The sequence below is a fragment of the Cervus elaphus genome, chromosome 21 (assembly GCF_910594005.1).
Source record: "Cervus elaphus chromosome 21, mCerEla1.1, whole genome shotgun sequence".
NCBI classification, from domain to species: Eukaryota; Metazoa; Chordata; class Mammalia; order Artiodactyla; family Cervidae; genus Cervus; species Cervus elaphus.
Window position 1 is genome coordinate 15,953,231 of NC_057835.1, and position 17,148 is coordinate 15,970,378.

Here is a 17,148-nt window from a genome sequence, read left to right on the forward strand (position 1 = left end):
CTATTCTTCAACATAGTTCTGGAAGTCCTAGCTATAGCAATCAAAGAAAAGGAAATAAAAGGAATCCATATTGGAAAAGAAGTAGTAAAGCTCTCATTGTTTGCAGATGGCTTGATACTGTACATAGCAAACCCTAAAGATAGTATCAAAAAATTACTAGAGCTAATCAGTGAATTTAAAATCACTTGCATTTCTGTATACTAACAATGAAAAATCAGAAAGAGAAATTAAGGAGTCAATCCCATTCACCATTGCAACAAAAATAATTAATATCTAGGAATAAACTTACCTATGGGGACAAAAGAACTATACACAGAAAATTATAAGACACTAATGAAAGAAACCAAAGACTACGTAAACAGATGAGAGAGATTCCATGTTCCTGGGTAGGAAGAATCAATATTGTGAAAGTGACTATACTACCAATCACAATATACAGATTCAATGCGGTCCCTATCAAATTACCAATGACATTTTTCACAGAACTAGAAAAAAAAATTTCACAATTCATAGAAAACACAGAAGACCCTGAATAGCTAAAGCAGAGAAGAATGAAGCTGGAGGAATCAAACCTCCTGACTTCAGATTATACTACAAAGCTACAGTCAGCAAGACACTGTAGTACTGGCACAAAAACAGAAATGTAGAGCAGTGGAGCAAGATAGAAAAACCATAAAGAAACCCATGCACCTGTGGGTACCTTATTTTTGACAAAGGCGGCAAGAATACACAATGCAGCAAAGACAGCCTCTTCAATAAGTGGTGCTGGGAAAACTGCAACTAAATATAAAAGAATGAAATTCTTCCTAACACCACACACAAAGATAAACTCAAAATGGATTAAAGACCTAAATGTAAGACCAGAAACCATAAAACTCTTAGAGGAAAACATAGGCAGAATATTCAGTGACATAAATCAAATCAAGGTCCTCTATGACCCACCTCCTAGAGTAATGGAAATAAAAACAAAAGTAAGCAAGTGGGACCTGATTAAACTTAAAAGCTTTTGCACAGCAAAGGAAACATTAAGCAAGGTGAAAAGACAACCCTCAGAAAGGGGAAAATTAATAGCAAATGGAAACAACTGACAAAGGATTAATTTCCAAAATATACAAGCAGCTCATACAACTCAATGCCAGGAAAACTAACAACCCAATCAAAAACTGGGAAAATGACCTAAACAGACATTTCTCCAAAGAAGACATACAGATGGCTAACAAACACACGAAAAGATGCTCAACATCATTCAGCATTAGAGAAACGCTAAATCAAAATTACAATGAGATATCACCTCACACCAGTCAGATGGCCATCATCAAAAGGTCTACAAACAATGATCGCTGGAGAAGGTGTGAAGAAAAGGGAACGTTCTTGTATTGTTGGTGGGAATGTAAATTGATACAGCCACTATGGAAATAGTATGGAGATTCCTTAAAAAACTAGGAATGAAACCACCATATGACTCGGCAATCCCACTCCTAGGCATATACCCTGTGGAAACCAAAATTGAAAAAGACACATGTATTCCTTTGTTCATTGCAGCACTATTGACAATGGCTAGAACGTGGAAGCAACCTAGATATCCATCAACAGATGAATGGATACAGAAGTTGCGGTACATATACACAATGGGATATTACTCAGACATGAGAAGGAATGCCTTTGAGTCAGTTCTAATGAGGTGGATGAACCTAGACTCTATTATACGGAGTGAAGTGAGTCAGAAAGAGAAAGATAAATATTGTATTCTAATGCATATATACAGAATCTGGAAAAATGGTACTGAAGAGTTTATTTCCAGGGCAGCAATGGAGAAACAGTCATAGAGAATAGACTTATGGACATGGGGAGAGGTGAGGAGAGGGTGAGATGTATGGAGAGACTCACTTGGAAACTTACATTACCATATGTAAAATAGTCAATGGGAATCTGTTGTATGGCTAAGGAAACTCAAACAGGGGCTCTGTATCAACCTAGAGGGGTGGGATGGGGAGGAAGATGGGAGGGAGGTTCAAAAGGGAGGGGATATATGTATACCTATGGCTGACTCATGTTGAGGTTTGACAGAAAACAACAAAATTCTGTAAAGCAATTATCCTACTATTAAAAAAAAAGATTTAAAAAAATTCAATTGACCTACCAAAAAAAAAAAAAAAAAAAGAAAGCTCATTGTCCATGGTGGCGAAGTAACATTCTGAAAACCCATCTGCTTCAAATACCTAGATTAACAAGTGAACCATTGCCAGTCCCGGAGAAAGAAACTGATTTACCATTGGAATGCCCCCACTTGGCTTCCTAACCCAAACTTCCAAGCAGAAGCCATTAAACTTCCTCCAGCAGTAGTCATCAGTGAGATGATCTGGCTTCGATTCTTTTCTAGGGATAACTTTAGGACCTAGCATAAGAGGAGATGGGAAGCTCTGCAATAAGTCAACTTGGCTGACAGTTCTGTGTAATCAGGTCATTAAGGTTTAGTAACTAGACTCTTACCCCAAGTCCATGACCATGCCTCACACTCAAGTTATAGTGCAGCCTTCTCTCATTCAACTGTTTATTCCATAAATATTTGTTGCCACTGATATGCCAGATGCTTTACTAGGCATCACTGCTACAGTGATAACTAAGCTTTGTTCCCTGCCATTGCGGAAGACACTGTCTCTCCTTCATTCCTCTGAGTCTGATGCTCTGTCTTAGGTTTCTAGGAAGTTTCTCTGCAGACTTTTCAAGGCTCTGCTGAGTCCTTTAGGAACTCTCAAATGCCATTCTAGGATTGTGGTGCCTACGGCTGGATCTCTTCTACCTTCTGCCAGGGCTCTAACATTGTATTTCACCCATTTTTGGCTTACCTTCTTTCTCTAAGCCTTCTGAATTTCCTTTTAAGTATTTATCCTAGAGGACCTGTCTACCTGTCAAGTCCTGGTCCACTTCAGGTTAGCCCACCCTACCACAGATCAATAACTGGTCTGGGGCCCAAGGTCATTTTGTGAGTTAATGGTGACTTGGTATTATTATTTCATTTAATATCTATTTATTGGGCACCTAGTGTATGACAAGTGTTTGTTACATACCTTGCAAAGTTATTTACTTTCCCTGAGCTTCAGTTTTTCCAAATGGAATATTGATACCTACCTCTTGTTGGGTGGTAGTAAGAATTAATTGAGATTGTAGGCTTAGGTAAAAAAAAAAAAAAAAAAAAAAATTCCCTAGAATCAGAGTTGAAGGAAAGGATTCATTTAGAAGTGATTGAGTGATGGAGTGCTCTCAGGCAAGAGAATGAGAAAAGCAAGATAGAGAAGGAAGAGGAGTAATAGAGAAGTTAGTTTCAGATGAGATCTAACCTTAGCCTAACCCTTGTGGATGCCAAGAGCATAGATTGCACCACAGAATCTGTCCTGGGCTCTGTTTTCAAATCAGGACTTGAGGGAAGTGGTGGGGGGTGGGGGAGCTCATGTTGTTGTTGCTATTTATTGGTTAAGTCATGTCTGACTCTTTGCAATACCATGGACTGGAGCACACCAGGCTCCTATATCCATGGGATTTCCCAGGCAAGAATACTGGAGTGGGTTGCCATTTCCTTTCCCAGGGAATCTTCCTGAAGCAGGGATTGAACTTGCATCCCCTGCATTGGTAGGCAGATTCTTTACTGCTGAGCCACTAGGGAAGTGGGGGAAATATTGTACATCATAATCTTAGGTTGTCCAAGGATAAGAGGCTTCAGGAGTCCAAGGGGAAGCCTCTGAAGAAAGTTGTAAGTGAAAGCTGGGATCTGAAATGCCCACAGCACCTGGGGGGTGGGGGTGGGTACACCCAACCAACAGGTTAAAGGGATCCTAAAGGACTTGGGTAGGGAACCAACATCATTGGTGATAATCATCTTACAGTGGAGACAGAAGGAAGCATGTTATTGTAAATTAGTGGAACTGAGAGAAGCATAAAGTGGGAGCTTTCAATGCTATCTGCCAACCAAGGGGGAAGAGCGACTTCTTGGAGGATGATGAAAGTGAATGATGCTTTTAAGGATAAACAGATGGTCCCCAGGCAAAATCATGTGCCAAATATGGTCCTTCAAGGCTTTGACCAAGACCAGCATCCAAAATCAACTTCCTTATTTCATAGCCCTACCTGACAGGGAGACACTTTTCTCTAGGGAAAAATCACCTGCCTTCTGACTGTTGTTAGGATGCAGCAGGACAAATCAAGATCTGATGTGGCGAAACAAGGGTGAAGCTCACGTCTTCCCAGGCAGTTGTCCAAACACTCTGTTCATGCTAATGCTCTTACAGCACAGCCCAGGAAGGGCATACCACAAGTGTGTAGATTGATATCAGCATGTGCTGGGCACAGCTCCAAGCTTGGCTTTCAGCAGTTTGTAAAGATGCACACGAAGCACAAAGCAAAAGATATAGATTGGCTTGACCCTAGAAGAGGGAGCAAACATACTGTTCTTGCAGGGTGTTGCCGTTTGCTTTTGTTCAGGGGCCTCTGGGGGCAAAGGCATGGACTCAGAGCATTTCATGATCCAAAAGGTGGGAGTCAGAAAGAGCACATCTTCTTAAAACCTCAGCTAGTCCACAGTTACGACGCTTGAAAAATGAGAGCGAGAAGGAGAGAGATTAAGTTCAGTCTTCAGTGCTTCTGACTGGGGAGAAGGCATTGATTCATCCAAGAGATTGCTAATAGCAGGTGTCTTGTGTAACTTATGGCAACACACAGAGCTGTTTGGGCCCTAATCCTTTTCCATCTGTTCCATAACAGGGAGAGGAAACAGGAGAGCTTGTGAATAATTCTAGAACTTCAGCATCCTCTTCACCCTGGAATGTGGAAGTCCCACTTCCCCCTCACTGACTTGGTGATCTCCTGAAGATGACGGGGGAGCTCTCTGAGGAGGAAGGTTACTCCTCAGCCATGAGCTCTTTCTCATCTCCTGTGATCTATGCTGGTGAAGCTTTCTGGACTTGAAAGGAGCCAGGGAGGTGTTATGCATGTCTCTTGGTAGGGACACAACGGCAAAGTCCTTCTATTCCTCCTTTCCTCTGCTTACATGGAGCTGTGCTCAGGTTTCCTCCTGAAAGGAGCATCCTGTGCTAGCCTGGGCAGAAGTTTTGGGAAGAGCAGAACTGGAGAAGTGGGGCAGAGGGAACAATAGGTTCAGCACATCCACTCAATAGGCATTTTTCCAATTTAATAGTGTATATTATCCACCAGACACGGTGCTTTTTCATGAGTCTGAACTTCCACGCGTGTTTCAGAACTTGGGAATCCATTAAAATTCATTTAAAAATAATTTAAATGGATAAGTTAATAATGTTTTTAAAAAAATTTTAAATCCATTTTGACTGTTTACACTATGCCCACTATTAGCTGAGAAGAGGCTCTCGAAGATTAGGTCTTCTTGATAAGGAAGACTGATGTAGGCAGTCTGAAGACTACCAGACCCAAATGCGTAGCAGGTGTGGCAACTCCCTCTGCCTGTGATCCGCCTGTGGGCAGAAATTGGCTGTGGCTCTTTAGGTGGGTTGTTTAACTTCTCGGATCAGTTTTTTCATTTGTAGAATAGAGATAATATTAGCATTTCCAACTCTAAGAGGTTAGTGCATCATAACAGACAATTTTTAAAGTGTGACATAAGTGTTAGTTTTTATTTTTATATTATTGTGCAAGAAACTATATAAAATACAAGACATATATGTTCTAAGTGGTACTTGGTTCTTCAGTAGGTGTGTTAGTACAAATTGAACTCATGGGGTAATATTTGAGCTGATCCTTGAAGAAGAAATAGACTTTCAGCAGGTGAAGGTAGGAGAGTTCAAATGAAAGTCTATGTATTAGTTTCCTAAGGCTGCCTTTATAAAACAAACAAAAAAGCTACCACAAAAGCAGTGGCTTAAAACAATAGTAATCGGGACTTCCCTGGTGGTCCGGTGATTAAGAATCTGCCTTGCTATCCAGAGGATATGGGTTTGACCCCTTGGTTGGGAAACTAAGATCCTACATGCTGTGTAGCGACTAAGCTCTCGCACCACACTACTGAGCCCACACACTCTAAAGCCCACGTGCCACCATAGGGAGTCTGTGGGTCCCAATGAGAGGTCCCACATGACACAGTGAAAATCCTTCGTGCTGCAGCTAAGATCTGACCCAGCCAAATAAATAAATAAATACTTAAAAAAAGAGCAATTTATATGCCCACATTTCAGGAGACTCTAAATTCAAAATCAAGGTATTGTCCAAACCATATTTGCTCAAGATTTTAGGGGAAAGAGCTTCCCTTGTGACTCAGCTGGTAAAAAAATCTACCTGCAGTATGGGAGACCTGGGTTCAATCCCTGGGTTGGGAAGATCTCCTGGAGAAGGGAAAGGCTACCCGCTCCAATATTCTGGCCTGGAGAATTCCTTGGACTGTATAGTCCATGGGATCGCAAAGAGTCAGACACGACTGAGTGACTTTCACTTTCACTTTCGGGTAAAATCCTTCCTTGACTCTTTCTAACTTCTGGTGGTTGCTGACAATCTTTGATGATTCCTGGCTTGCAGACCCATCACTGCCGTATCTTCTTCCATCATCACATAGTATTTCCTTGTGTGTCTCTGTTCACATATCCTTTACAAGAGTACCAATCATTGGATTAAGGGCCACCCTAATCCCTGTGATCTTACCTTATTTGCATTTCTAAAGATCCTATTTTCAAAAAAAGTCACATTCATAGATATCAGAGGTTAGGATTTGAACATATTTTGGGCGTGGGGTGGGAGAAGTACACAATGCAACTTGCTACATTATGTGAACAGAATTCAAGAGGGGAGGCTTGAGATTTATTTAGAGAAACAGTGAGTCAATTACAAAAATAGTAGAAAATGTATCAGATGAGTGGACAACAATTCCAGAAGTGAACAGCAACCAAGAGTACCACAGTGGGAGCTGGGAGCATCAAGATGAATAAGATCGCTTCATTAGGGAGATTTGATAAAGCATGGAACACCTTCCTGTATAGAGGTACCTGTACTCCAGGTGGTGAGTGCTCTCAAGGATTGTGACACATAGGAAACATACTCTGGGAACATCGAGTATGCCTCTTACCTTACTCATCATTGAAAGCCCAGAACCTAGTTTCTGATACACAGTGGGCACTAAATAAATACTGTTGAATAGGTGAATGAACACCTGTTCTTATAGATAAAGAAACCAAATGAGAGCAACTTCAGGAAGCAGATAATGATAATACAGCTGACATAAAACCTGGCCTAATTGGCTTCAGAATCCATGTTCTCTTGACTATTTTGCTGACTCTTTGATTTCCTTCTTAACTCAGGAAAGTTTGTTGGCCTGACTATTGTTGTCTGTTTGCCACTGTATGTAGAGGTTAGAGAATACATGGCATCTTGACTTCCTGAGACCACAAGGCAAGGTTGTTCATCAGGCATGCCACTTGACAGAGCAGTGGCCTTGATCTGGCTCCACTCCCTCAAATGACATGCTCACTTTCTCCCACAGATGTTAGGCAGAGCCTAGAGGACACAGTGACATTTGGCATCTGCAAAAGGCCATTGTAATTCTTCTGTCACAGGCATTGTCTTCCAGCCTTTTAATATCCATTCAAAATAGTGCCATATCCTGACCCTGTGCCAATGGAGATAAACAGTGTTCAGCAAAATGGGTTTGCCCCCAGGTATTCATTATTGAGTTGGGAGATAAAATGGAATTCAGGTTCATTAGGTAATGAAATCTTAGGATCACAAAGAAACTTAAAGTTCACCTGATTTTATCTGTTTTAAACAATGTTTGAAGCACCATTAGCTCTGAACATACATACACACACACACACACACACACACGATTGTTTGCAAGACTTTTCCAAATACTTAGCTCACAGATACAACCGCACATAGAATCTTAGCCTTTGCCCTTTGAAGATAGGGATAGAATTCTTTTTGACTTAATAAGAGCAGTTCTTATAAAGAGGGAAATTTAATGTTAAAAAAAATGAACAATAGGCAGATTTACCCAAATTTAGCAGAAGCAGGGGAAAAAAAAAGATTAAAAAAAAAACAAAGACACAGAACTTGTTCAATGCAGAATGTAAAAGAGACAATTAAGAAGAAATGGTCACTAGTTCCAAATACTAAAGAGACATCAAGTAAAATTAACAAGAAAAAGAAAAGGAGGAGGAAGATGCTAGTGTTTATAAAAGCCAATCCAAACCTGCTCCTTCCTCGGTGCATCCCATCTTAGTTAATGGTGACTCCATTTAACACCAAGCCCCTGCCCCTAGTAGGACATTATCCTTAACTCCTGTGTCTTACAACATTTTCACACATTCAATAGAAAATCTTCTTTACTCTAACGTCTCACCACCCACACTGTCTCAGTCCTTGCCATACTCCCCATCCTCTCTCCTTGACCACCGCAGTCATCTTCCTGTGGGGCTCTAGGCTTCCACTCTGACTTGACGGTGATCTTTTTTTTTTTATATTGCAGCCAAGTCAGTCCTTGAAAACATAAATATAAATACAGCACCCCTTTTCTCAAAACTCTCTCCCTTCTCCTTTTCTTCCTTCCCCCTTTGCACCACCCACTGTGACCTCCCTCACAGAACACACCCCGCTCATCCTCTTGCATCAGGACTTTGGGGCTTGTATTCTCCATGCTAAATCACACTTCTCCTACACATCCAAATGGTTCACACTCATGCTTTGTTTAGATCTTACTCAACTGTCGTGCCATCACATACCGCCCCTAAGCACTGAAGAAATAAAAATTAAAAAAAAAATCTTCCATTATTCTCGATTTCCTTATTTTATCTTTCATCATAGCACTGATCATCACCTGCATATACACATGCGTGCATGTTAAGTTGCTTTAGTCATGTCCGACTCTTTGCGAGCCTATGGACTGTAGCCCACCCAGTCCTCTGTCCATGAGATTCTCCAGGCAAGAATCCTGGAGCGGGTTGCCATTTCCCCCTCCAGGGGATCTTCCTGCATTGGCAGGTGGGTTCTGTATCACTACTGCCACCTGGGAAGCCCAGCTGCATATATATTTTTATGTAACCTCACACAATTAGGATATCAGCTTATGAGGACAGGAATGTTATCCATTTTGTGTTCACCCACGGAACTCCACTGTCTAGGACATGCTCGGCAAATATTAGCACAGACCAATTGCTTAGTGAATGAAGACTGCACTTGCAGTTCTTGACTCCTGATAGGTGAGTTTTTCTCTTGTGACGGTGAGAATGTCCTCAGAAGTTACAGAGCTATTTTCTTCCTTTTAAATAAACTCAATGGGAAAAAAAGATGTCTTTTTCTCCCCATTTGTTCCAGTGTTTGAGTACCACTGGACTGATGTACCATTTGCCTATTCTGGAAACAATCTCTGTGATCAAAAGATGAAATAAATGATTGGCTAGACCAGATCCTGCTTCTAGCACACTGGCATCAGGATTCATCAATCCTCCAAGCCACAGGGACTTAGGGAATAGGAGTACTGTGACTCCCCAAGAGGAAATAGAAATATGTTAGCAAGAGGAGAGCCAGGTTTTATGAGATCTAAAACTTAAGAAAATGAGTATAAAACTACAATGCAATATTAATCGTAGGGCTCTGGAAGTGGCCTGTGTATGTAACAGGCCCTAAAACTTAAAATTGTAGCATCATGGCAAATCTATTTTTGGGAAAGAAAAAGTTAAAAAGAAGAAAACATATGTCCTCACAAGGGGAGTGAAAGAGAAGATGTGGACCAGCAGAGAGGAGGGCTCAATTAGAGACTAAAGAAGGATGACTCTCCATTAGACCCGACGGAGGTTCCCTCTCTTCAGCTGAACACATTTTCTGCACAATGTAGGAATTTTCAGAGGGATTTCCAGCCAGGAAGAGAGGAATGCGGAATTTGGTCTTTAGCTTTCTGTCCTTACCATTGTCTGCAGCTTGCTCTGAAGTGACTTGTGAAAAGAACAGCTGTGCGTCCCCAGTACAGCTAATCCTTTGGAAAAAAAAAAAAAAAAACTTACATAATATAAATGTGTTCAGCTTGCTCCCCTCCTGCCCCGTAACTTAAAACACCCCACAGAATGTCAAGTTTGGGTGGGGTCTGAATATTAATGATGAGTCCTGCACTATACACCCAGCGTCTCAACACAAGCGGAGAGGGGTCTCCCTTCATGGGCCCTGGAAGCTTATCCGGTTCCTGGGGGGTGGGGGAAATGGTGAGACTGCCTGTATCCATAGAAACACAAATGGACTTGGTGCTCAAAGTCTGAGCAGTTCTGTTCTGATCAGTTCATAAAGTGTTACATTAGTGAACTTATGTAAAAGCCCATGAACATCATCCTACAGAGGTCAGGTGAGGTGGCAAGGGTATTCACAGGGAGCTGGGGGAGAAAACAAGGAAAAGAACATGTGTGGGCCAGGTGTGAGACCCACCATATGAACTGGCCCTTGCAATAATGCCTGATGACAAGTATCTTCCACATTTAGTGATTTTTGGAGCACTCTCAGATTACAAACATTAGTGTCATATGCTCATGAAAGAATAGAGCTCAGAGGTCATCTGGGGCAACTTCTTTATGTAACCAAGAACCATGCATGAAGCATAAACTACATGCCAGGCAACATGCTCAATGCTTTCCATGAAATATTTCTAATCTTCAAAACAACCCTCCTTCTAAGACATTATGAAGCCACATCATAGCAAGCAAGGCTTCCCTGGTTTCTCAAACAGTAAAGAATCTGCCTGCAATGCAGGAGACCCAGGTTCAATCCCTGAGTTAGGAAGATTCCCCTGGAGAAGGGAATGGCAACCCACTCCATTATTCTTGCCTTGGAGAATTCCATGGAAAGAGGAGCTGGCGGACTACAGTCCATGGGATCGCAAAGAGGCTGACATGACTGAGCAATTGACACTTTCATAGCAAGCAAGCAAACAAAACATCTGCCCAGAAGTCACAAGGAGAGGAAATAGTACACGCAGAATTCAACCTTTCATCTAACCCCAAAGCTCATGATTTCCGTGGGTAATAGATCCTAATAACATTTTTATTATGATTACCAATGTTTATAATTAGCAAGCTCTATTATGTGCCAGATACTGTTAAATGCAATGTGTGTATATGCATAAGACTGTTTGTTTGATAATCTACTCAATGTAACTTATCCAAGATCACTGGTCAGTATTTGATATCTGAACTCTTGTTTTTCTGATTCTAGTGATTAGAAATGAAATACTTTGCTTATATTCACTCATGAGTGATGCTAAGGCTCAGAGTGTTCCTGAGGACTTGTTGATGTGGACAGCTGGGCTTTTCATGGCCAGCAGCCTGGCAGCCAGTGCTATAGAATTTATGACAGGATAACTTAATGGGGAATGCCTCCCCAGAGGACAATTCTACACTTGCCTGATGATTCCAAAGTAGTTGACTCTGAACTGGACCAGGGGGCCCCTAAACCATGCTGTGCCACACCTACATGTCATGAGCTTTGCTTACTCCATGGTGCTCAAGTAACCGCAGCCCTCGGGTGGATGTGTAGCGGATCCCACGAGCTGGCTTCCTTTCCACTGTCTTGATTGTTGGCTCTTCTGCGGTGGCCAGAGAACAGACTGGCTCAGCATTTAGATTTGAAAGTGCACATTAGAGTCCCACATGTGCTGGCCGAGGAATGCACAGCTCTGTCAGTTTTATATTTCGTGTTTGTCCAGCTCAGAGATGGTAACTCGTCCAAGGCAATGGAGGGCTCGCTGGATGTCCTGGGTCTGAGCAGTTGATCCATGAAGCCCCAGAGAGAAATAAGACATGGTTTGAGGTACAGAACCTGGACCAGTGCTTTTTCAGGAACCTCCCTCCAAAGAGCTGGTTTGAGATAAAAATGGCATCCCACTTGAGAAACCCTTATGTTGGTCTGGTCAGGGCAGAAGTCCAGACATTCCACGAGTTTGTGGAAGAAAAACTAGATTTTCAGTTACTTGAGGCTTGGGTTTCAATTCTCATTTCAAAAGAGTCCAAGATGAAAGAACTCTACCAGCTAATTTTAGAGCAAATGGTTTTGTCCCCCCAATTGACTCAAACAGCAAAGAGGAAAGGGAACTGAGGGAAAAAAATGGAGATCTTTAGTTTAAAACCACCCAAGGCCTATGAAGCCGGTGCATACTATGATTTTATTTTTCAACATTGGAGGTAAAACACTCCATGACTGGTACTATGGAGTAATTTTGCTAACTTATATGAAAACAAAGACCTCCTGGATATGCTTCAGCTAAATGATTAAGTGGGAAATGGTTTATCTTTCTAGGGCTGAGGGTAAAAACCCCTCAGTACTTTAAGCCTGTTTCTTCTTCTCTAAAATTGGAAGATGGAATCAGAGAAAATCAAGGAGAAAAGGAGCTTAGAAATCACTCATTCCCAATCCTTAAGAAGCAGAGATGTCTGAAGATTACAGGATTTGTTACAAGGTCAAACAGCTAGTTCGTGGCAGAGACAGGACTAAAACTTTGGTGTTCTGAACAAAATTCATTACTTTTGCTTTTTTTTTTTTTTTTAACTTAAACCAAACAATTTCAATCCATCTTTTTCAAAATTCCATGGCATTATTGGAAGAATATATTGAATGAAGTCACTACCATGGAAGATTTGGAAATCTGGGTTTTGAAGAGCTTTGCAGATGAAAGCAGTATTTGCCACAGACCACAAGAAGAGGAGGGCGGTACGACCTCCTCAGCGTTTGGGAGGGCTGGCTCTGGTGAGCCTTGGCCACTGCCTCTGGAGAAACCAGGACAGTCAGCCTGAGGCAATCAGAGAGAAAGAGCCGCTTCAGTTGCCCTCTGCCTGCCCTCTAACCTGACCTTGCGGAATTGGGGATGGAAAGAAACACAATCCTTCCCAGGCCTCCTTGCCTTGAATGCTTTGAATCTGAGCTCCCTTTATCTCTCTAGGGCTGAGAGTCTAGGTCTCTGTAGATGACCGAGGCAAAGATGTTTCCAATGGATTAGAGGACATGAGACTTGAGAATCAAAGAAGAGGCAGTCTCTTCATTTGCTTTTCCCCACCCTCCATTACAGAATGGAACTCTGATCAGCAAACTCCCCATTAAAAGTGCCTCCTGCCATACACAGGCCTGGTCTTGGATCCTCCAGGGATACTTTCTGCCTTTTCACCCCTATGAAGTTGCCCTTCCCAAATCCCTCTGATCTCACTGTATAGATTGGTTCTCTCATCAACCCTGATTTCCCTGGGATTTGGTACAAAAGGAACGCTGTGTTAGAAAAGGGTCCCTTATCAGTCCTAACATATCATCTTTGTACAGCTTAATGTTTGCATGTGGGGTGTGGTGGAGATAGAAAGAGATGCTTAAGCATCTCCTAATAAATAGGTACATGCCTTCTGTCTTTGCCTGCAGGCTCTCACACTTCAGTGAAGAGCTCCCCCAATTCCAGTTGGAATGATTTCTGTGAAGAACAAAGTATTATTAAAGCAGGCCCAGGGCATCTTTTGCTAGAATTTCCTGATAGTTAACAATAAACTTCATCTCATTCATGAGTTCACCTAAAAGAAAATCCCATTGCTTTTAGGATGTTAGGGCAGAGATTTGGGTCAAATAGGGGTCAGTTCAGTTCAGTTCAGTTGCTCAGTCATGTCCGACTCTTTGCGACCCCATGAATCGCAGCATGCCAGGCCTCCCTGTCCATCACCAACTCCCAGAGTTTACTCAAACTCACGTCCATCGAGTCGGTGATGCCATCCAGCCATCTCATCCTCTGTCGTCCCCTTCTCCTCCTGCCCCCAATCCCTCCCAGCATCAGGGTCTTTTTCAATGAGTCAACTCTTCGCATGAGGTGGCCAAAGTACTGGAGTTTCAGCTTCAGCATCAGTCCTTCCAATGAATACCAAATAGGGAAAGGAATACTTTGTAAGAGAGAAAATCAGATTAGTTGGGCCTCTATACATTTTTGCTTTATTTCCTCAAGGAACTGTTGAAATCTTTCTCACTCCTTTCTATCTGACCATTCCTTCCTCATTCACTGGAGGGGACTTTGAGGGTAAAGGTGTGACTTTACACAAGCCCAGAAACAGCAGGGAATTGACACAATCATCTCTGAAAAACAACACACGAGTTAGACAAGCCTTGGTGAGTGGATGTGATAACTTCCGTTTCTGCTATCTCCCCAGCATGCTTTCCTACCCGCAATCTCCTGGTTCAACACACACTAGGAGAATGAGCTAAATCCTCTTGTACCTCAAGGCTTGGTATCCATCAATTAAGGGGGTCACCAAAACCATATGTACATAAGAGCTCACTTATTCAATACATATTCATGAACACCAATTTTCTCCAAAGGATGCCAGGCAATCATGAATATAATTACCAGTCTACGACCAAGGAAGAATTTCTACAAATTTTAGATTCCAATTTTGAGATGTATGGAAAGAAAGAAAGAAAAGAAAGTGAAGTTGATCAGCCATGTCTGACTCTTCACGACCCCATGGACTGTAGCCTACCAGGTTCCTCCATCCATGGGATTCTCCAGGCAAGAGTACTGGAGTGGGTTGCCGTTTCCTTCTCCAGGGGATCTTCCTGACCTAGGGATCGAACCTGGGTCTCCCACATTGTAGGCAGACGCTTTTACTGTCTGAACTACCAGGGAAGTATAGAGTTCCTTTTAATTACATACCGACTTGGTGCTAAGTAGTTATGCCAGTTTGGATAAATCAGACACCAGGACACAGATTTTTTTCATCATGAATATTACTTCTCAGTGTTAAGGTAGTTGATATTTTAACAAATATTTTCATGAGAAAGCTCTCCTGAAGTGTTCGAGGTGTTAGATCTGCCCAAAGATAGACTAACCTGCCTTGAGGAGTGGTGAACTTCTACTCACTGGAAGTACTCAAGCAAAGGTGAATGACCATTTGGTTGAGATGTTGTGCCGAGAGTTCCAGCATTAGTCACTCTTTTAGACTAAAATAATGAAACAATCAAGAACCAAAAAATTCTGTGTTTTATCACTTAGGATTTCATCGACCTGAGAGAAATGCAATGCCTAAAGCAACTTAGAGAAATAAAAGGCCGTACCTTTAATATTTCAACAAGTTCAAAGTTAGGTGGATTAGGTGGGTAAGTGGGCTCATCAATGCTACTGTGGACTTGGGAAGTTTTTTTGCTTTGCTCCATGATTATTAGTCAATAGATCTTATCCTTATGCTCATAATAATGATAAAGTTAACGATGATGAAAGTACTGACACTTTGTAGTTCTAACCAAAGACTGCCCTAATTGCTTTCATGTATTTTCATGGTTATAAGAGGGCAGCTGTACCGCAGACCTCATACATGTGTTTCAGTAAATTAAAAAAGCAGTGTGTGTGGGAGAGAGACTAAATAGGCCAAAGAAATATTCTATCAGTACACGTGTTTTTAGAAGCCCATCCAAAAGTAGTCTACTTTAGTTCCATTGGACAAAAGAGTCTCATATGACCATCCTTAGCTGGAAGGAGACCAAAGGAAAAAGGACCATGAATGGAGGTTGGGTCAATGAATGAACTGCTTCTTCCACATGAGTTAAGCCTTTTCACATCCATAATGTCAACTGGTCCTTTCAACAACCCTATATACTAGATACCAAAGGAAACTTAAGAACACAGAGTTTTAAGTAACTAGTCATTTAGGTATTAATTTCCAAAGCTGAGATGTGAATCCCCCTTCACTGACCTCAGAAACGGCTTCCATGGCTGTCACTGCCACACAAGGCTACCTCCCTAAAGCCCTCTCTCCCTGAAATTCGATAACTGAGATGTGCTCGTCACCTTGAAATAGAAGACAGAGTAGAATTACGCGGAGGCAAGCCCAGAGCCAGTTCTTTTCCTGTAATGGCTTTCCATGAATTTGCTGGATCCACCAAAGGTCTAATAAGGTAAATGCTCAGTGCCACTTAACCAGGCAGAAGTGCAGGCTGGTCCCAGAGTTAAGAGCGCTGCTACCGCTGCCGAGTGAGGCGCGGATTCTCTAGGTGAAGTCATTCTCCGGGAATAGGCTAGATCTCCTCAACAGCATGTTGCACACACCAGGGCACAAGAGGATCACGCATGCGGCCCTAGATGAACGTCATCCCCAGCACTTCAGTCACCTGATGGGGATGCTCTTTCCTAAGTCGTTTCATCTGACTTCGCATGAGTGGCATAAGCACTAGGAAAATCCAGTTAACTGTCAGATGAAGTCATTTCCTCTTTCGCAAAGGTCTATCAGCTAGGCTATTCCTACAGGATTTGTAGCTTAAAAGGCTAAAGGAGACGCGGATGACTCTCTGCCTAAAATATTTGTTGTTGCCATAGAACCACTTCTCCCCATGGGGAGGCAGCATAGCACAGACATAAGTGCAGGCTGAGCTGGATTTGAGTCCTTGACCCCCATCCCCCACCCCCTAGCTGTGCCACCTAAACTCTCTGAACTCATATGATTATTTTGAGGGTTAGGTAAGGCACTACCTGAAATCATTCAGCAAGGTGATCAGTTGGCATAAAGTGAATAAACATGGGCTGCAATCCACTATTATTACTGCTGTTGTTGGTCCCATTATTACTTTTCAGAGTAGGTCTTGACTTTCTTACCATCTGTAGGAATAAGCCCTGGAAAGATTTCTAGGTATTTCCAAGGTGAATTTGAGGGTTCATGGATATAGATTGCAGAGGTGAGCCACCTAAGCCAGCATTTCTGCCATTGAAAATTAAAAATGGAGATCTGTTTGTGGACCTCCACATAGGCTAGTGGACCTATGAATACTCATCCAGAATTTAAAAGATCTTTAAAATTAATTATCTCTTTATTAAATGATCCAGTAGTGGAAGAAACACTCAGAACCAGGTTCTCAAAAATCAATCCCCAGGTCTGGTCCATTTCTTCCTTAAAAAAAAAAAAAAAAAAAAGCTATGGTCCCCACTGAGACGGATGACAATATCAACTATTAACACTAAGAAACCTAAGTGAATTAGCACAGGTGAGCCTCACAGTTCCTTGATGTAGGCTCTATTATCCTCCTTCTGATAAAGAGATGAAGACAGAAATGGAACAACTGGCCCAAGGGCCCAAAGTCTGCAAGGGGCAAAGCCACGCTTTGGACTCAGCTAAGGATGCTGTAAATACAGTCCATCTCTGCCTTCGCACCTCC

The 17,148-nt window shown here is 42.0% G+C and overlaps 1 long non-coding RNA gene across 1 annotated transcript in view; it reads right to left on the reverse strand.

Annotated features, from left to right (window-relative positions):
• LOC122679034 overlaps nt 1–11,545 on the reverse strand; it is a 291,578-nt gene extending 280,033 nt beyond the window's left edge. Inside the window, exons 1-2 of the long non-coding RNA XR_006336315.1 lie at nt 11,461–11,545; nt 9,912–9,979 (exon numbers count right to left, since the gene is read on the reverse strand). This is a non-coding gene — a long non-coding RNA (uncharacterized LOC122679034). The remainder of the gene's footprint in view (nt 1–9,911; nt 9,980–11,460) is intronic.
• Nucleotides 11,546–17,148: the final 5,603 nt, after the last annotated feature.